Source organism: Aptenodytes patagonicus, chromosome 1 (assembly GCF_965638725.1).
Source record: "Aptenodytes patagonicus chromosome 1, bAptPat1.pri.cur, whole genome shotgun sequence".
NCBI lineage: Eukaryota > Metazoa > Chordata > Aves > Sphenisciformes > Spheniscidae > Aptenodytes > Aptenodytes patagonicus.
In genome coordinates, this window is record NC_134949.1 from 213,896,128 (window position 1) to 213,918,588 (window position 22,461).

The window sequence follows — 22,461 nt, forward strand, 5'->3', positions numbered from 1 at the left end:
CTTCAATTTTCCCAGAAATATCCCCTGAACATTAACTACCATAAATGTATTTCAGGATGCAAGTCCTTGAGGATGCCTGCACAAACTAGTTTATTTGTATTTGGAGAGTGGAAAAAAAAAAAGTTATGTTTGTGAATTTCCCCATGCTGCTAGTAAACTAGACAAGCTTAATGGTGCAGTAAAAAACGTATTAATCAAAAGTTCAAGTCAGATTTTTATACACTGGTAGCAGAGGTTACAAATAACACAAACAAAATCCCAATTGAGATTGAGTGCTTGCAAACCCACTGCTTCCTAGCTGCTCAGCCTCCCTTACTGAGGACACCAAGACATATCTCAGAAATCACAGGTGACAGTCACAGTTCAATGTCTTTCGAATTTTACTCACAATTCTGAAAAAAAACATCAGCTTTCCCTGTGCACTCATACATACATACGATTGAAATTACTGTTTGGGATACAAATGCATTGGGCTTGGCCATCTTGGGTACTTAAAGATCATTTTCTCCCCTCCTTGATTCACACCTGATCTAGTACAGGCTCTGCAAATTGCCCAAACGTTGCGAATTGCTATTCCAAAAGATGGGCACCTTATCTGTTACAAAAAGCTGTTACCTTTTTTTCTTAGTCAGCCACTAACATTAAATATCATACAAGAAATCTGCTTATTCTGAAAGCTCATGGATTTTATTACCTTGGCAACAAAGTGATCTGTTCAAACTGCTTTTTGCTGCCAGTTTTAGAGGTTTCTGTGTCACAGAAAAAGCTATGAAGAGTGAATGAATAGGTAACTGACCCCTTCCCTTTTCACAGATGGGAGAATGGACATATTGTGAAAATGAGGTCCCTGGTTGCTCAGAACCAGTGGTACTTAATAGATGAACTGGATTAAAAATAGATTTTCAGTTTTGTGACAATCAGTAATAAAATCCCAGTTGGGAATGGAATTTTATTTTCAGTGTATCAAGAGAATATTTTTAATCTGGAGAAGAAAAACAATGGGAAAGAAACAAAGTATTTGAACAAAATTAAATGTTTATTTTTTCACATCAATCTTTGGATTTTCATTAACAAATAAGCATCCAAATACTGTCATCAAAGCTTGTTATAAATAAAAAAAAAATCAAATCACTTCATATGGAAGCTCCTGTAACTCTCCATTTCTCTCAGATGACTGTAGCATTTGGCTGTTTCCAAACGAGAAAAAAAACCAAAAAATAGTGACAGTGACACATACATCTAATGTTTCAGTGCTGTCGTATTGGTGTGTATCACTGACAGGTGAAAAGCCTCCCACCCCAGCATGAGGATCAGATGGAGACAGTTTTCCATACACCAGAGCCCGTATCCCTGCCCAGACAAAGCCTTTCATCACTCAAGAGCATACTTTCAGGAAACTTCTCCTACTCAAATGGCAAGGGACTTGCAGCACAGTCTTTAAAATGTTGAAGGCAGCAGGCTTTACTGAAAAATACGACCGAAGCTTGATCTTTCTCTGGAAAACAACCATACACAAATGGCACAGTGGGGATCCATATTAATCATTGTGCAGTGGCTTTTGTACCCAACACAACAGGTTAGCAGATATTTTTGTGGGTTTTCTGTCAACCCTGCAAATTCAGTATGAAATATGAACACCGGGCAAGGCTCTCTCCTAAGTATGATCATGATTAACAAAAGAGTTGGAGGGGAAAACTGCCCTGAGTTACAGCTCAGGAGCCTCATCGTGGGCTGCAGTGATATAGCTAATTCATCGAAATGGACACAGTGAGTGAACCTTTTGGACATTTTTTTGAGTGGTGCACCAGCCAGAAAATATTATTATTCACCAGCCTCACGTAGCACTGGTTATATCTTCCATCTAGTCTCCAGAAAAAAAAATACAAACGGGAATGTGATTTTCTGAATATTTTATACTATTGAAAGTGAACTACATTTGACTGAACCAGACAGCTTGTTCAAAATTAGTTTATGATGTATTTATCAGATATTCAATATTTTGTGATTTTGAAAATAAGAAAGAAAAAATCTGATAGAAGTATTCAGGTTTACAAGACACAAACCACAAAAGTGAAGAGACTTTTAAGGTTAAGGAGTATGTTTTTTTAGTGTTTCAAATAGAAATACAAAATGGATTAATTCCAAAAGTACTATTCCATGCCATGAAGTAAAGATTAGGTGTAATTAGCATTCCCTTCTTAAAGGTACTTGTCCAGGACTTCACCTAAGATTAACTAAATTGTAGCCAAGGTTGTTTAAGAGTATGTTCAGTTTAACATCGTGTATGAAGTTGCTCAGAACATGCATACTTGGTTCCTGAAGTCAAAACTGCAATCACTGCTGGTTTTCAGCATGCTCAACACATAAGCTTTGTCTGCTCTGTGGGCAGGGTCTGGGTTTTCTCTTCCCCAGACCATCAATATTTATGAGAAAAAGCCAGTAAATTTGACTAAGAGGGATATCTTTCAGTTTTTCTTGCCCTGAATATATACACAGGAATGAGAATGAGTCACCACCTGAGATTTAAATGTGTATGAGACACTTGTCTCCTGTAGGACCTCATATGGAGATCTAACTAATCAGTTAAGTCATTGAGCTGCATTAAACTGCTTTCTATCAGCTCCCCCTCCTGTCTGGTTTTTTTTACCATTTCTTTTCCGACAGTTTCTACATTTTCATACCCTCCTTTTCAACATTATTTTTAGGTCTTCTTCCATCTTCTGCAGCCCTTGCTGGTCGGAAGCAGTTACGGGAGCCCACCTTTGCCCACAGCTCAGCTTTCTTGCCCAGACTGTAGCTGTAACCTGGCACCCTGCAAGAATTGATTGGTCACTCAGATAAAAACATTAAATATTTAAAGTGGCACCACACCATTCATAAAGTGAAACGTAAAGTGTTTGTTTACTCTCTGCTAATTATTTTAGTCCAAGCAGGCAGACTCAACTGTCTACATTATTAATTAAACCTCTAAAAATGAGCTAAGGACAGGAAATGTTCTTCTCTGCTGGTAACAGTGCTAAAGAATAAGCCGTAGCTCTCATTAGCCATATGATAACATAAAAACCTTTTTCTCCAAACTGTGCCAATACAAAGCTAAACAAATCATATCAGTCCATCTTTCCAAATGGTTTGGATAGAAGCTTACTAGTCATGAAACCTCAGATGTTAACCATCTTTAGGAGGTATAACTAGTGTTACTAATTTACTGTTGTTCTGAGGCTATCTGTGGACTCAAGTAGCAAAGACTCATGGTCTCTAAAACAGCATGTTTTAGAACAGATTAATTTGAAGGTTATCTTAAAGGAAAATGGAAGGTTTCCCCACGGGCCATGCAATAGCAATATATAATAATGCACATACAACTTCCAACAGTGATCTATTTCTTCACAACTACGTATTTGCTATAGGAACATCATATAAATACTTATCACTGGGCTTTGTGATCAGGAACACTGTGCAGTGATGGAAACTGCAACAGAAATTCACATTCATGCTGAAAAGAACTGTGTGAAAACCCCTAAGAGTTACATGTTTTGATATAAAGTTTGGTAGTTTCATTATACAACCTAAAGCAATGCAAGATTCCTGAGCTCGGATTTTTGATGATGACCTGAAACTGTTCCATTCTGTCAAAAGTTTCACATAGTGGTCGAATGCTGATTTGCAGTTTAGGACCAGAAACACTCAAAACTCTCACTTTTGTTAGACACAGGGGGACAGATCCAAAGGGAATGGAAGAGACTAGTTATAGCATGCAAAGAGGTGGGATAGATGTAAATGCACACGCCTGTGAACTGCAACTTTTGAGTGTTGCAGAATATAAAGCCTACCACTCTGCTGTGTGTCTCCACAGGACTCTGGAGCCTAATTATAGAGCTGTATGAAAAAGTTCTGCTTGTCAGCAGAACTGGCAGGGGGGAAAAAAATTCCACATTTTTGCACATTCACAGAAGAATAAAATATTTAGGCAGAAAATCATCATTGCTGCAGATGGACACTTACAGAACAAAAATGGGTAATTTTTGTGCAGCTCTGCTTGTCGCTAGCATAGCCAGAATACATTTGGTAGCAGATTTGAAATCCAGCCTAGAATTCCTTAGTCACTGTCAGTGGCAAAATATGCTTCATAGGGTAGTAGGGGTTGAGGATTACAGGTAAATTCAAGGTGGGGGAGCCATCCTAAAATGAGCAGGCAGGACTCCACCGAATTTAGTGTTGCTGCACTTGCTTATGCCAGCACGGAATTTGGCTCTGGATGGTTTTGAGTCCTTCTGAGTAAGGATTAGCCACAAAAGCCTGATCACGATTACAACAAGGCAAAATGTGAGGATATGTCCACATTGCGGCAATGAGGAAAGAGAACTAGAAGAAGTGTAAGAGATACATACAAACTGTTAAAGAAAACAGCAGTCAGCAGTTGCTAGTGGCCAGTGGACTGCCTGCTTTCGTTATATTTAAGGACACACTCTTTAAATGCATGCTTTGGGCGAGAAGAAATATGCCCATCAAAGAGCTACTCTATACCCAGAACATGTCATAAGGATCACTAAGGTATTTTTAGGACAAATATAACTTGACAGGATGGTAGGCACAATACCTCTGATTCCCAATGGTGTTCGGATGACAGCCTCTACCCACTATATCAAAAAAGCTCAATAACCCAGATCAGTGCTCTGTGTGTGTGTTGTGTGACCTTCCATATTCCCATTAGAGGGACTGCCCATTTGCAGGTGCAGGTCCATGACACAGAAGAGGAATAATTTATGTGGACTCTCCCCTTCTTCCCCTCACTTAGTATTGAGCAGAGAAAGGGGGATTCATCACTGCATGGTCCCCACCATTTCTGTACTACCCCACCTGTGTTTACATCCTCTCAGTGGAAAGCCTGGCTCTTAAACTCAAGCTGTAGTGACCTGTGCTTTCAACTTTGGATAAGTGTTTTTCTCTTAAGCTTGTTAAATGTGGTGTGAATTTTATGTGAAAGTGCTTTTTTCTTATTTCTTTTTTCTTTCTTTTCCCTCAGTGTCATCTATTTTGGCAGTCCTTGGACTGCTAGAGAGTCTCTTTAAAGTACCTCAAGCCACAAGGACTCTGACTTTACTGCATTAACAAAATACATTTATTTGCTGCCTTTATACATGGTAATGGAATGATGAAGGGTTGCGTTCTCAATACTTCCCTCATCTCCTTCATCTTTGTCTGACATTGGCAATAAAATCCAAATTACAGAAAAGGCAAATCAAGCATACAAATTAAGAAAACTAATTTCATGCCAGCCAACATGTGGAAAAATCTCAGGTGATGAGGAAATCAAAGGAAAATGGCAATAAAATAGACTGCATTAGAGAAAAAAAAATACAACTAAAGACACAAAATCCAATCATATTTTTATACACTCGTAATTAATAAATTCAAAATAAGAATTACTAGAAAGCAACAAAAATCTCCTGTTATAGGACCTTCTGTCCATAGTTTGCCAAAGTTTCTATTGACTGAACTGTTGGACTGTTCTCTTAAACAAGGAAAAAGGTTTTCTTCCCATGTCTCTGAGGTTTCTTAAAATCTGTCAATGGTATAAAGAAGTAAAATAACCCTATTTCCAGTGTGCTTGATCCTGGAAGTTAGTTTTGTTTGGTTTAATTTTTATTTTCAAGTTAATGGATGAAGTTTTTCTCAGCCACTTCAAAGAACAAGATTAGGCCCAATAAAAGGTACAACTTTGTATTTGCTTTGCTCTGTTACCTTATCACAATACTACAATGAAAACAGAAATAATAACAAAAAGTCCAAAATCACTGCCTTGCATATAGCTGTTTACGCTCTGTTTCTTCCACTGACAAAATATTCCAGATCTTATTATACCACCTACAGGTAGTTTTTAGAGGAATACTTGGGAGCCCCTAAGCTGCTTAGTTACGCTCCTGTAGGTTGCAAAAAGCAAGCATGTCCATTACGTTTTTTGGAGAGGTTTCTCATAACCCACATTCTTTTGACTTTAAACCAGTCCCCACAAACAGCCTGCTATCTTTTTGGAAATCTTAGATAACACACGAAACTAGCACACAGTTGCTGAAATACACAATATTTTTAGTAAATATTAAAATTATTCAACTGATCACACTGTCTTAAATGCCAGCTTTTATTTGATACAGAATGTCACGTATTAAGTCGTGCAATCATTCTCTGTTGAAGCAAAATAACAAAAAACTATGATAGGTCTTTCTTTCTCTCATACTTGATTCTCGTTTACAGATCCTGTAATCCTATATAATCATGCACACATTGTTTATAATTTCAACATATTTTTGTAAGCTTTGAAAGAAATCCTTAGCAAATTCCTTTACATTGCTTTATTAAATGCCTTTACAACTAAAGTCATGCTGTTTCAAAAGAACTATTTCGCAAAGCTTGACAGAGAAGGAATCTTCATAGCAACTTATGGATATTTAATGAAAACTTACAGACATAACAGAAATTTTGAACAAGTAACTTCTGGTGGTAAATGATCTTTTAAGGGTATAATCTTTAGTACTCCTATACACTTAATGCTTTGCAACCTGCTCAACCTTTCTTATTTATTTTCTAGAAAGGGCTTTGCTTTTTGCAGGGCTTGATCAACCAGTCTAACTATCTTGCTTCTACTTTGCAGAAAATATGCAAGAATTTAATCCAAATTCAACTGAATTATGCTACTTTGATGCTGCATATTTTCTCCTATTGTTGATTAATATGCCCCTTGTGCAAACATCCTCCTCCTACCTGATGCCTTCGGTAATGTCTCAATTCCTTGCTGATGACATTTAAATTTCCTCCAGAGATGCCTTGTGAAGTCACAAACAGAGGATTATGCCCATCAGTGAATGACTCAGGCACAAAGTGATTGATAAGGCAAATAAATACTTAGGTGTTAGCAATCAGTCAGTTGTGATATGCAAGGGGGAAAACAAGACTGCAGACATTTCATCTATATATCATGTTTTCTAAATTATCTCTTTGCCAATGGTCCTCTCAATAAATTATCCCCCCTCATTATCTGATCTATGTTTTCAATCATGCCTCTTCTCAAAACCATGTAACAGTCAGTCTTTCTCAGCCTGAGCTATTTCACTGTCCAACCTGCATTCCCAAAGTCCAGACAGAGGAAATACTACACAACTGTTTTTGAGTTGAGAAGCTGTGCACACACACATCAAAGAGATGTTATGGCATCAGAGAAGTCATGGCTTTATTCCCAGATTCCCTGAGCTGAGTTTTACATAAGCAATAATACATGACACTGCATATGTTACAGTACAGTAAGAACATTTTGAGCATCTTGCATAGCATGAGGCTGAGAAACCAAGAGCTTGTTATCACCTCAGATGCGCAGAAGTCAAAAACTAAACAAAGAATAAGGCCACGGCACAGGAGTGAGTAGATTATTTTGTTTCTTTAACTCATGATTTTTGGATTGAGAAAAACAAATATAAAGTTTTAATAAGGAGAGCTTATCTTCTAATAGAATCTCATGTGAATGTCCATATACTTGTTTTTAGTAAGATTTGATCTGCATGAGATTTTGGAAAGCGGAGGAATGAATTACTTTAGAAAAAAGGTCTAAAAAGTACGCATTTCAGAAGTAATTGTGGACTGCTGGTACAGTCTTCAGACAAATTTGCAAGACATTTTATGGCATGTATGTGTGATCATTACACATGTCATAGTGTTGCAGATCGTACCTTGGGTTTTCTTCTGGTGTGGGAGGTGATCTTGAAGAAATCTGTACGTGATCATGGTAGCATGGCTGTGAAACACAGATGTCTTCCCTTAGATGTAAGCTTTTCAAAGGTCACAAATAACAGTAAAAAGGGAAGAGCTCTTGAGTTAAGCCATACATTCTTTGATTCAGGGACCATTTTGTGTTTACAGCTCCTAGTACAATGCAATCTTGATTTATGATTATAGTGCCTAGTTGCTACGATGATGGTAATAATGATAAGGTTTATAATGGAGTCAGAGGACCTCGATAATAAAACAACAAATCTTCTACGGCAATCAGAGTTCTAATCTAAATACTATTTAGTATGGACTTGTGATGTGAATTAGACAGTTGGGGCAACTGCATTTTGAAGTGGCATCTGCATTTTTGTAAATATATGTAAATAGATGTACCTACAAGTTATGCCATAATAGAAAAATCTACAATTTATATATACAATTGGTGAACTGTACATCAAAGTAACTTAAATAGTAGGTACAGAACTAGATCTGATTTTTTTTTCAGCTTTGAAAGTGTGTATGTGCAACCTTAGATACAAGTTTAATATCATTAAGTTGGTCCAGAAAGTGGGCTGTGTATAATATTCCAGGCAGTGAATGCTTGCAGAAAATAAATCAGTAAGCACAGAAAAAACAAACTGAATGGAATTTTAATTTGTCTCTATGTCCAGAACTTCAAATGCTTGTTTGGAATACAACCACGTTTTTGTGTGCCAGGCGTACTGAAATTCCTATACAGGAACAAGGCAGCTCATGAAATTTTCAGTATTTTCTATTCCATCCATTTCAGAATCTGTCCATCTCATCCCCCGTCCAAACTGTCACAAGAATAAATGTAAAGATAAATGAATAATCCTGATTACATCACAGTAATATGAACATGACAAAACTGAATGACTCTGCCAGTCCAACAGTGCTGAATGTCACAGAAGTGTTCCAGCATGTCCAGAATAATTTTTTTGAGTGACTATAACACTTAACTTTTGGAAAATGTTCTCTGTGAGAACCGTCCCAGAAGAGAAGGTAAAATATATACTGTGACTTTGTTGACTCATTTTCATGCGGTTTTGTTCATTACACTCCAGGTCTATGTGCAGAACCGCAGATAATTGAGAGTAGATAGCATATGAAAGTCTGTGGAGTAAGCTAACGGGGATAACTGGCCATCTTTCAGAAGAGCTAATGCATGTGTACTTCAACAGGTAATAATGAATCACTTTTTCCAAAAGTAAATTTCTGTTAAGCTCCTTGCCAATTACTACTTAGTTTTGAGAGCACATTTTGGGGGAGATTATTGCAACAAACACATCTTTTGGATATGTCTTTTTATGGCTAAGCAAGAATTACAACTTTTCAAGTTTAGTGTCTGAATGTCTTCTCAAAATAATGTTATGAGGAGGTTATGCTGTTAGATTAGCTTCTTTTGATACTATGACCACAAAGACTTTTTCTTTTACCTGCCCATCTGCATAGCTACTACTCTTGGTTGAATGCATTGCTTTAGCAGGTTGGTTACAACCTATAGCAGGAATGTTACAGCCACAGGGCAACATCCCTCACATACTTAATGAAGACTATAAAACAAATAAAAATAAAATGGGGTTCATGAATTCTTGCAAAGTGATGCTATTTGGTACGGGAAGGCACCCAGAAGACTGAGCTGATACTATGTCTACATCAATTACAGAGCCGTACATTTAATCTTGGTAACAATGATTTGCAGGCTAGGAGTCCCATTGGATATATAGTAAATCTTAAACTTCTGGCTATTAAAAACTGAGTATTTCTCACTCACAAGGAGACTGAAGCCACACTCCCTCTATGTTGAATGGAAAGTTGTCATCCTTCACACCTCTCACTAACTGTGATGAACTACCTTCAATGTTTGCTTTTAGTTCCAGCAGCAGAAGGTTCTCGAAAGATATCATGTTTTAACACCATTTACAATAAAACCTTTAAGAGCATACTGAAAAAGGAAATTCCCAAAAGAGATTTCTGATGGATGGAAAGAGTTTGACGCATTTTCTATTTCTAGGTATGGGAATGGAGAAGAGTTATCAATTTTTCCCAGGACTGACATGTAAGTTTGGTCCTGAAGGAGATGTAAAGAGGTGTACTACGGTGTTGGTAACTACTACATGACAGCATGAATTACTCTATCATTCTGACATAACCTCATGGCTCTGTAAGCTTAGGAGCTAGTCTGAGTGGATGACTACACAGAGTAAGTACAGGCATGTGTGATCAAGAGCATCAGCTGTAACATGGATGGTAATTCTAATGTTTTATTATATTCACAACATACAGAATCCAACATCATATTCCCTTGTTACACATCCACTTGCAACACCTAAAACTTGATTTGTGGCCTTTATGAAGTACAGTGAGAAATCATCCCAAACTCCCTTTTAGAAAGCAGCATATAAGCAAAGATCACATCTTCTTATGATTCACACACTTTGGGATATTTTCATAAATCAGCCAAGAAATTAATTATAAACCCAAACAGATTACATTTCCTTCCACTAATCAGAAAATGTTACTGTTGCTTCCATTCCAGCTTGCAAAGACACAGAATCATTACTCTAATGTATAGTATATGTGTGTGTATAAACACAGATATATGTACATATACACACATTATGAGGCTTTGAAATCTTAAATTTAAGTAAAATCAGAATGTATTTATCTTACCAAGTTTTAACAATTTCGTAAAAGGCACTGGCCCCTAATGTAGTGTTATTGATCAGAATTGCTCAGAAGATAAAACTCTGTAAGGACTGCATCACTTCCAGACACGAGTATTTTTCCCTTGCTAAGGAGTTGGTAATACAGGGTGTAACAGACCCTGAAAGAAGAAGAGAAGCTATGCACAGAAGGAGGAAAATAAATTCTGTGAAACACCTACCAATATAATATTAGCAAGCAAATGTCTATTTGACATTGATTCTCAGGGATTAAGAATGCAGTATAAACTATGGCGGATTTCAGTTTAGTATTTTAGAGCACGGGGAATTGTTCAAATGATTGAGGTGGCTCTGAAACTGAGAGAAAGTGCCACACAGAAGCGGTTAGCAGGAGCATATGGAGGGAGCAGACCAACAGTGGCAAATTATGCAGTGAATTCAGAGGAACGAAAATCTGTGTTGCAGGCTACATGTAGAAAGACAAAACCATTCAGAAGAACCATTTTTTTCAATGCCACTGAACCAATCACCTCAGATGGCTCAATGCCAGCCCCTTGGCATGTATATTCTTAACATATAGTTTCCTATGATGCCTTTCGTAAAGACTTGCATTAATTACTTAAAATTAATATTGCTATCATTAACCTAATCAGAAAAACTATCAGTGTGCTGAATCTGTTCAGTGGGACAGATTTTTCTGTATTGCTAGCAAATCAGATTTACTCTTTTTGAACATGCCAGCTTTATAACAAGTAAGCAAGAAAACTGGATCTCAGACTGTCACTTAAAGCATCATACTTTTAACCTCCTCCTTTCATCCAGAGCTCTTTACCTTTACTGACACCCTCTGGTCCCTATCTCTAAGTCAGGTTTGAATTCATTCCAGCACTCCTTCCAAAATTTACTTTCCAAAGCAGTATTTTGTGGAGCACAGAACTGGACATTTTCTGAAACCCCCATAAATCATATCACTGATTCCCCAATAGTTTACCATGTCAGCAACTTATTCAGGGGACTCAGGCAAATTTGCCAGTCATGACCTTCCTGTATTGAATCTGTTCTGACAGGACTCTAAGTTATGCATTTCTTAAAGTTGCCCTTTATTATTTCCTAACAGCAGTTTTTAATCATACCTTTTATCTTAGCTGCTAGGATATTTTTCCTCAAGATCTGTTTTCAAAGCTGCTTTCTTCCAAGTTCTCAGCTATAATTCAGCCAGTCAGAGTTTTTGTATTTTCTGTTTTCATTCTTAGTATATCTGCCCTTGTTATAAAATGAAATTAAGATCCCTTCCCCTGACATTTTAACCTAGAATTCAAAGTATGACCTTCAGCTTCATATTGACCAACACAACTAAAATCTACACTCTTAGTTTCCAGACCATCCGTAGCTATCTTCACACTTTTATGTCATGCTCTGCCAGTTCTGACTTTCTGCATGGGCATTTGCTTTGTAAGTGTACGAAACAGAGGAACTGCATGTTGAATACTCCACTTTTAAAACTATTTAGCTGTTATCACCTTCAAGAATGCTTAACACTTCATCCTCCTTCCTTTATATATTTGTTGTCTTCCAAGACTTTGTCTTCTTAACCACATCTCTTAATCATTCACATGGTTAAAAGTGTATTGCCACAGAGGGCCACTCTACATGAAATATTCCTCAGCTACTATAGTTCATGTCTCAGTTTTCTGTTTTCCTTTTGGTATACCTCCCACTAGCAAACAAGCATCTTCCCTCCCGACAAGATAGATATTGAAAGGGTTTTGGGTTTTTGTTTGGATTTTTTTTAACTGGAAACTTTGCAGATAAATGCTATAGTAATTAAAGACAATTTATGAAAATATATTTTTACAAATTCTAATAGATATTTTGACTTTAAATTAATGGCCCAATTATTGCTAATTCTTTTGATATCCACTGTAATAATATTAATCACGATGAAGTGATCTTGCCTTAATATTGATTGCCATAAAGTACTTCTGAAGGAGTTCTACTATAACTCAGCAAGAATTAATTGCACTTTTATTAATTGGAAAATGTCATCCAAATTTTAATTATCAGGAATCCCCCTTAGCTTTTGGGTAACAGTGAGCATGTAATTTATTTGTAGTTTCAAACTTTAGGGTCTCATCCAAAGCTCACTGAAGACTACAGGAATGCTGTAACTCCTTAGAAAAATTTGGCATCAGGTTCTTCATTAAAAAACATTACTGAAAATGTGCCATTCAAGGAAAGTATTCCTTTTTAAATTAAAAAAAGTAAACAAACTTCACAAAAACATTGTTAAATTTCTGAAATACTGCAACACATAGAAAACTTTAGTCCTAAGTAGTCACATCACACTATCTTGTGTAACTTCTGTTTTTTGAAGTTTCTGTGCTCAACAGGAATGAAACTAAACATCTGAAGAAGTACACACACACAGTAATGGATGCCGATTTTTTTTCTGAGATAAAAATCTTAAGAACACAGTTTCATGCACTGTGTTACAGAAATAACTCAGTTCATCTTCTAGCCAGCTCATAGACATTCCACATAGTCTTATCCACTGTCCTCACATCAGAGAGGAAAAATCAGTGTATCTTTCCGTAATTCCATCTCCTCTGCCTGTCAGGAAAGGAGAACAGTCCAGGCACTGTACTTTTCTAATTCAGGAGATAATTGTTTATCCCAAAGCCAAGTACCATTCTGAACTTCATAACAACACAACTTTTAGTGCATCACTATAAACTCAATATGCCAGGTTATTTTCTGTTTCACCCTGAAGCTCTCCCAAACATAAAAAAATTAGCACCTTAAAATAGTCATTCTTTCTTTGGAGTATGTATTTGTTCTAAAAGCCTTACATCTCTCTTCACAACTCATTCACTGCAGTAGTTTGCTAGCTAGTTAAATGACAGGAAGCATACAGCAGATCGCAGTAATTTCTGCTTCAACTTTTCTGCGCAATTATGACAACAATTTCAACGTAAGGTTCAAAACAAAAAGCAAAACACATAAACCTGCAGTAGGAGCTCAAAAATGGGATCTCTCACCATCGCTGGCTTCACAGCAGGCTGCTCACAGAGATGCTGCGATGGATATTACAACAAATAATCTGCACACACTCCAAAGTCTAACCAGGGAAATCAGTGCCCGGCTGGGGGAATGGCAAAGACACTTACCGCTGCTGTGGCACCGTCTCTCTCTCGCCCTGACTCTCAGTCTCTCTCTCCCATCCTCCTGACAGCCTCAAATATAGCAGTCCCTTATGGTGCTGAGCCTGTGGGGAGCAGAGGATTGCAGAGTTGTTTTTTTTTTCTTTTTTTTTTTTTTTTTAAACCATCCAGAGGTAGTTCTCCAGACCCGACCGCCTCTCCTCCTCGCCTCGCTCACTGAGGGACCCAGGTGAAGGCATCTGCGCCGGCAGCTCCCGCGAGCCCCTCCCGGCCCCGCCGTGCCCCCTCCCCGGCGGGGGAACCGAGGCACCTCCCCCGGCTGGTCCCGGGGGGGCGGCGGAGGCGCTGCCCGCCCCTGGCTGGACGTGTGTCTATTTATGTATGATGTGTGTTTATGTGTGTGCCATCTCACGCTGCCGCCCGCGGCTCGCCCCTGCCCCTAAGCGCACAAGGACCCCCCCCCCCCCCCCTTTCCTCCTCCTCCTCCTGCTCCTCGCCGCCTTCCTCCCTGATTTTCTCCTCTTCTCCACTCCTCTGCCCCGGAGCGTGAAGGCAAGAGGGCGAGTTGGCGAGCGCTCTCCCCCGGTCTGCTACTCCTCTTTACCGCAAGCCACCAGCTTTTCCCAGAAACCACCTTCTGCCCCCATCCTCTCCTTCCCACCCCCTTCTCCACCCCGCTTCCAGGTTGGTTTTTTTTTTTAGATTTTTTTTTTTCCCTTAAATGTATTTTATTCTCCAGCGGTGATGACCCTCCCTCCCCTCCGTGCCCTGCAGCCGGGCGCCGGGAGCCGCGGCTGCTGCCGGCACCGCACCGCACCCGCGCGATCTCTCGTCTTTATACCACGGCTGCTGTAACTGGAAAAACACCCTGGGCAGCGCGGCCGGCAGCTGCAGCGCCGCGGCCCCGGCAGCCCCTTCCTTCCCTCCCTCTTCCCTTCCCCATCATCCATCCGCTTTTAACTGCGGACCGCTTCAACAGATCGCAGCGCACCGCCTCGCCCCCTCTCCGGCGGTGCGCTCCGCGCTGCTGCGCCCTCCTTCCCCCGCCTCCCTGCCTCCGCGCCTGCACTGCGCGGGCCGCGCAGCCGCGCCCCTCCGCGGCACCGCCCCCGCGGCCGCTGCGCGCCTGGCCCCGCGCAGGTGGCGCGGGTGCGGAGCCCGGGGGAGGGCTGGCGGCGCTGCCCGCCGGCGGCGCCGCTCGTTCAAATTCGCCAGTTTCGTGTTCGTGTTCCTCGGCCGCTTGGTACTCATCTGCAGATGTAGTGCGCGCTCCCGCTCTGCGCCTTTAATGGCTACCCCCAGGATCTAGGCTGATTTTAATCCTTCTCCCCCCCCCCCCCGTGGCAATGACAACTTTCTGCTTTAACACTTAATACTTCTCTGCCCTTCTATACTTTTCTTTCCTTGCCTTTTTTTTTTTCCTTCTCCAAATAATTAGGTCTCTTTTTTTAACTTACACATTAACTGAGCAACTGTTGTCTAGTTCCTATTCTCCGAGATTTTTCTCTGCTTCAGTGACTCCATTTCAATGGTTTATGCTTTCTGAATCTGTGTGGTGTACAAATATATGTGTGTGTGCATTTTTCTTCACTAATTTGTATTTATTTATTTTTCCTATCCCAGGTATTTTCTGATTAATTTTTAGAAATTGTTATTTATTTGTTTTAGATTCACGGGGAAGAGGAATTGTTTAATTTTGGAATTTGCTGGGGGTTCTTACACAACTCTAGTCTTAAATCTTGGCAATACTAATATGAGTTTTTTCCTCTGTGTCTTTTGCTTGTCTTTTATATTGAAGCCTCTAGCAAGATAAGTTATCAGCGATGAGTGACACAGTTTTATACACTTTTGTGGTCTTGTGTACTATATGGAAGTCTGTCAGAGGATTTACAGCTCAATGTCGTGTTGAATGAATTCTGTCCACTAATATCAGTGAGGATGAGCTGAAAAAAAACCCTCACTTTCAATGCATTTTTTCATTATTCTAAGATTGTAAATTTCTGTTTCTTCATCACCATCAACCACTGTCATAGTGAAAGAGTGAGAGTGAACCCATCATTAAAAATGGACTTTGTCTGCGTACACTATCCCATACAAACACAGGAGAAAATTGTCTCCACAACTGCGGATGGGTCTCTAGGCATATTTCTGTTGGGCAAGTAATGTTGTAACTTGACATATCAAAGCTTCTCTTCATTGACACAATTCGCAGAAAATTATCATCTGGTCATTATTTCCAGTGTTACTAGGTTACAAGACAGCATTTAATCAGAAGCCAGGAATAGTGACTGCATTAATTCTGATCTTATGAATAACTTATGAGGCTCCATTTCTCAATATTTCCAAAGTGAATGTTAAAGCCAGAAGCATTTTTACTAATAAATGTATTTTTTTACATACTGTAGTTATTTATGACAATAGAGAGTAATTACTTGTGAAGAGGTGACTTTCATTGATTACTTGTTTTTACAGGTAGAGATGGATATTTTTTAAGTCATGAAGACTGGACTTTATGGCCTTTATCTTCCCTTGTGAAGTTTATAGATCGGAGTTATTTTTAAAGACTACTATAAGGCACACATGCCATACCCACTGGGCTACATTATTTTTGCTTTTAGCTCACTTTTACTTAGAGTTCTTGTCAAGGTACACATTTATTTTGAATGGCAACTTCTTATGTTTGCTTCCTTCTTTTTAACACACGTCAGCAATATTTCTACAAGGATGTATTTTTACCTTTTCCTTTAATATAATCAGGAATGGACTGTATATGTATGGGTACTAGTTTTATCTTTGAAAGCAAAATGGCACACAGCTTTTAAACAGGTTAAAATTTCATTCGATTGTGTGTATCCTTTGCAAGGTAATTTCTGGTTTTACTCCATCACTGTAAGATCATGAGCTTTTTTATGGCATATATGTTCAATGTTTAATGCATAGACAGTGAATACATTCACCCCTTTGTTACAGTATTATCATTGCTATAGACTTTAAGTCAACCTAGCTGCATTTTGCATATCTGATCTAGTTGTCTAACCATCTCCGTATAAATGCCTTCATCTCTCTATCTTAGTGTCCCCAGTGGGCAAGCAAACAGATGCAGCACATCTGCAGTCTGAGTTGTTTCTGAGCTCTTCTCTTATTTGTTTTGTATATCTTTTCCTTTCATTCCATCTCTCTTCTTCTTTTAAGCAGAGCATAATGTATTCTTTTTCTTTGCCACATGGAGAGCTATCTGAGCAATACCATTATTATTGGGATATTTCACTGTTCTTTCTTAAGCAATTGCAGAATATAAGTAAAAAATAGGAGTGAGTTTTGAAGAAAATAATTGGCTGCACAAATTTCTCCCCCACATCTGTCTGCAACAGCACTGGGGGTGTAGCTTTAGAGTAGCATGAGAGCTTCTCTCTCTCTTCCCCTCCCCATTTATAATGAGAAATTCCTTCAAGTACCTGGAGAACAGCATTTGACAAATACTAGTTTTTGAAAGGTATGCATTGGCCCTGTTCTAGTACATAACTGTATAATTTTAGTGGCAACCACTATATTTTGTCCTCCCTTAGAACATCTGGATAGACTCATTCAGTTCCTCATGGCTGCATGAGTTATAAGAAAATTTTGTAGGGGGATAAGCAGAATTATTTGTAAATGTGACACATAATTCTTCAGGCCTTCGGCAAACAGCAGAAGATTCAGAGCCTACCATGCAAGCTTTCAGTTATAGCAGATAATTAACAAACTGGAGACGTTAGCAATGGGAAGAAGTTGCTGCATAAAATAAACAAAAAAAGACCAACCTCTGGGGACTTGAGCTTCCTAAATTTTCAGAAGTGCAGACAGATGACAGCTGGTCCAACATAAAAACTGGGAGAAAGTTAACCCATTTGAAAAACTTCTGAAGCAGCAGAATGAAGCATGTTCCGTATCACAGCCTTATGTCATGCCACAATGGTCTTTTTGATTCTGCAAGAGAAACCTGTAAACTGAATGTATTGTTTCATTGAACCATGGTCAAAGTAAGAGAGGATGACAGATCTGTACTGCAGTTAGTCAAGCTCCTTAAGGATGGTGAGGTCAATCTGTTCCTTGGTGGACAGCCCCAGTGTAAACTTCCACTGCTGCCTGGTTGAAGAGAAAATAGGCTGGGTACTACATATTTTGATATATCTAGGTATAGGCAGTATGTTACTCCCAAAACAATGGTCATCAAAGAGCAAACTAGCAATGCTGTGGTATTCAGTTATTAACAGAAGGGGACAGGCTGAGAGTTCCCTTGTCTCTGCAGGAGCCACAGCCACTGGGAGAGCCATAGGGAAGCAACAGATGTGAATATCTTAGCCTTATACCAAACCCATGTATATACTGATTCTCCACTGAGTGTTACTGGCTTTGTGAGGAACTGGTCCAAAGGAAACCAGAGGAACAGGGTCTTAAAAATCAGTCTCCTGGCTACTGACAGAAGCAGGATAAACTGACCATCAGAGAGGGTTCCTCTTTTCTGTGCGTGCTTTATGCAAGTACAATATAGTTTTGTAGTTTCAGAGGCAGCATAAAGATCAGAAGGGATTTGCAGATTCATATTCTCTCCTGGATTTCCTAACCTTGTGAGAGACATACCTGGAACATCTGTTATGAGATACAATGCATTGCTTTTGATGCTGTGATACAACTGTAGTAGTTAGTATGCTGGGAAAAGCAAAACCTTTTTTTTTTTTTTTAATTCCTTCCAGCCTCACCATATGCACAGGAAAGAACTAGTGTCCCCTGGAGTCTGATTTTACTTTCTACAAACATGGAGCAAAGCTTCTACTGCACATGGGAGCAAAACGCACAAAGGGGTAAAGAGTGGAGAAAGACAGAACTGTTTTCTACTGCAGCCATCCCATGGTAACATGAGCTGTTCAGATAGAGAACTAGTTAGGGGATGTGGTGAGTCATAATCCTCAAAGTAGAGAAAAACAAAAAGGGAAATGAGAGGTTCTCTGAACACCACAGAACTTTAGAAGAACAGCCCTTAATTATACCTGAATATTCATTTCAGCAGCAAAGAAAACTGGATAGTAGCAAAGAGAAATCCCAGAATCTTCCTAATCCACATCTTAAAAGAGCCAAGAGTATGAAGGATGAAAAGACTGCCCTCCATTCAATTACAGAATGGTCAGAGTCCATGACTTTGGAATGCAGATAAAGGTAGATACTAAATTTAGGTTCTTAACTCATATTTCAATACCTAGATATAAGTGGCCTAATGTTTTCAAAGATGCTGAACAATTCCAGATTCCTCTGATTTTTGTTGGTACTTAAAAAAAAAGCAGACTCTTTTGTTTAAGTATCTAACAATGGCACTCAGAATTCTCTGCTTATAGACCAGGACATTGCAGTCTACTTTGTAAAATATTTTAAGGTACCCTTGTGCCTCCCAAAGAAGGAGAACACTGCAAAAGAAAAGAAATTCCCTGTGTCTTCCTGTTAATGAAGCAAATGAGGAGCAGAATTCCCATGGCCCTAAGTGTGCAGTAACGAATGTGGTTTTTTTTTCCTTACCCTCCTCCCCCCCCCCCCCCCCCCCCCCCCCCCAAATTCAACAGAAATACACTAAAAGAGGAGGCTTGATGTGGGAAGCATCCTTGTCACTAAAACCCTTCTTAGGTGTGTGGTACACCTGTAACTACACTAGCAGTGAATTAGGTCTTTCATTACTTTTAAATAATGAGCCTTCAGGCCTAGGTTATTTTCCTGTTGAGGAAAATAACAAAAATCTGGAACTTAGGACATAACCAATTTATGTAATGCACAGTATATGCCATTATCATTTGTTCCAGAAGATTTGAGACTCTGTTAAGGAAGTACTAGGAAGACAAAGTTCCTGTCATTTTCAGACCCCCATTGCCTTCTGGAATAGTCACTTGAGCATTTCAGGGTCACGCAAAGAAAAAGGGGAATTCCGGAATACAACACAATGTACAAGACAATGCAATAAATAATGTAATGCATAAGTAAAGCTGGATAAAATTATCCCCAAGAAACCTAAGTGACACTATTAGAAAGTCCTTATTTGGTGAAGTGTGTATAATTGAATTTGTGAACTCTCATTTGAAAATAAAAAAGCAAGCAAACCAAATGACCCCTTTTCCAAATGCCATTATGAAAACAGAAAAAGGGAGGAAGGAGGGAGGAGGGAAGATTATATCTATAAATCACTTCCCTGAGTCTGAGAAAATCCTGATTATTCTCAGATTATTCTGTTAATCTCAGAGTCTCCCAGAAGAGTTGACAATTCTACTTGTTGGTAGACAAATACCATTATGTTACCCCATAAAAGAAAGAATTTGACTGAGAATGTCTGAAACTGAGGGAGTTTTTAGTAGCTGCAATTAAAATAGCACAAATCAACATTCCCTAGTTTACCTACCTGCCTGCCCAAGTGGATTAGATTCAACATTTGATTTTTTTATCCTTTATCTGACAGTTTCCTAGGAATGGTAAATTTGGCACACCCTATATGACAATAATACAGAAGAAAGCTAGAATGAGGTTATTTCTTCAAGTACAACTGGAACAGCCTGCTTGACTCCAGTATTAACATGCTGAGTACTTGATAAATCTAGGTATGTAAAGATGACATTAATTTAATAAAATAAATTGATTTAATCTAATAATAATTTTTATTGATGGTGACTTGGCAGGTGAAAGCACAAATGAAGATGACTTTGAAACCTTTGAATGTTTTCTGAAGAAAGTACAATTATCTGATGATCTTTCATCTTAAGAACCAAAAACTAAATAAATTGAACTGAGGTTATAATATATCATTTGTAAAATATATACATAGATTTTAGTGTAACCCACAGAACATTAATTATAGCATTTATTTCACAGTTGTTCTGTGAAAGCTCAAATAAAATGTGTCTACAATTAAAACTGAATATATACTGACTTCATTAACTTAACAGCTGCACCAATAACCAATACCAAGGAACATACCCTACTTTGTTAATGTCTTGATACCATCTGCAACGATCAAAACTATTGGGTTTTAAAGCGGATGATGTCTTACTACTATTGTGATCACAGCTACCACAATATGCTTACACGTGCTACTAAAGTGAATTGATCTATTTCAAGGGAACTTCAAGGATTATGTGCTGCAAGACAATTTCCTAAACACAAGTGTGTTTGCCAGAAAGTCAGAAACAGAAATTCCTGGTGGCTTCTTTCCAATTCTCATGTGCTCAAACATGAATTTCTCATGTGTCCAAACAAACAAAAATTCAACTTCAGAGCAAAAATGGGGGAGGAGACTGAAGAAGCGTAGGAAACTTTTATGCTAACAGTTACTTTTTAATGTTTTGACATTGCAACTCTGTCATTTTAACCCATATTTCAAAGTGTAACTTCCAGCTTTAAAAAGACACCCCCCCAAAAAAAACCCCTCAGAAATCCCATCATACAGAATCATAAAGACATTCAAGCAAATGTATTAGATTTTTAAAGCTGCTTCTCAATCTCTCCTAACACAAAAGCAGTAGCAGATAATAAGAGGCATAAAATCATACACCAGCAAGGCATGATTCCATTAAATTTATACAGCAGTGTGTCTTCAATGGTGGGTTCTTCTCCAGGCCCTGGTTTGGGGTGTGAACTTTATCCCTTCTATCTGAGTTTTGACTAGCAATGTCCTAGGTATTGCAATCTCTCTGCCACTGCAAATGTTTATCCTTACACAGTTGGGTCCTCTCTCTCTCTGTAATTCTAAACTTGCAGTACAAGTCCTACCTTTCCATCATTGCCTGTCCTGCCTTGTTTCCTCATTTCTGTTCTTCCACACTCTTCTTGTCTTTTGGTCACAATTTATGACTTGTGTAGCTTTCACAGCTCTAATTCCCATGTTCCTCATGTTCCTTTTCCCAGAGTCCATTTCCTTTCTTATTAATTACAGTCTCTTCCCCATCTTCAACCTTCTTACACTGCCTCTCTCAGGTTCCTTGTCCCAATCTGCTCCTTCCCTCAACAGTTGTCTCTTGCCATCTGTTTTTTGTCCTTGCCTAAGATGTGTGATGCTTTTTCATATTTCCCGCACTTCCATGTCACTTGAGCACCAATAAAGAAATGCCTTCAAGCTCTAGGAAAATAATCTGTTAGTTCACAGTTTCACATTCCGTGGCCCACGTTAACTGGCCCTGAAATTCAGGAAGAGTCTTCCTTGATCTTTGTAATTGTGGTCTGGACCATGCTCAGTCACTCTCCAGGTGTGAAACTTGCTCAGACAAGTCAAAGTTCTGAGTTGGAAGGCAGAAACTGTGAGGAACGTATCTGTCAAACCGTTAGGACTTTCCATGCTACTGTGGAGGGATATTTTTCAGGGTTTTCCAGCGTGGAAAAATTCAGTTTTATCACTGGGATGGTATCAGACACACCTCTGGCTTAAAAACAAATTCTGCTAAAAGGTCAAGCTCTTGCTCTAAAGTGTTCTTAATGTAACTGCTGAATTTCTTATAATTTAACAGCAGTGAAACAGAGTATTTTTCTGCTAGCTTTTGTTCAGAAATGGCTGAATCATTTTTGCTGAAACATTCGTAAAGAAATTAAAATAAATCATCTGCCTGACAGACACCCAGTGGAGAAAATTTCAATCCAAATATAAAATTTTGGCAAAATTAAAAGGCGCTTCAGTCAGAATCTTCTAATGAGAAATATCAAGCAAGAATAACTCCAAAGACACTACCAGCTCCATCTATAATAAAATCTTTTTGTATAAAGTTATCAGCTATATTATTAGTAATGAAAGTGAATATTAAGCATGTGTCTGTTTTCCTTTCAAAGTGTTAACATAAAGGATGTAAGGGCTTTTA

The 22,461-nt window shown here is 38.7% G+C and overlaps 1 protein-coding gene across 7 annotated transcripts in view; it reads right to left on the minus strand.

The window, feature by feature from the left end:
* The window catches only part of CNTN5 (contactin 5), a 721,166-nt gene extending 706,291 nt beyond the window's left edge, over positions 1-14,875 (minus strand). For 3 of the 7 annotated variants that reach the window (XM_076328250.1, XM_076328251.1, XM_076328244.1), the window contains exon 1: positions 13,613-13,863. The gene's annotated coding sequence lies outside the window, so the exon portion shown is untranslated. Of the gene's footprint in view, positions 1-13,612; positions 13,864-14,447; positions 14,500-14,574; positions 14,634-14,853 lie in introns of those variants that run through there. The other 4 variants (XM_076328246.1, XM_076328247.1, XM_076328249.1 and 1 more) reach the window with 4 other exon arrangements.
* Between the last annotated feature and the right edge of the window lie 7,586 nt (positions 14,876-22,461).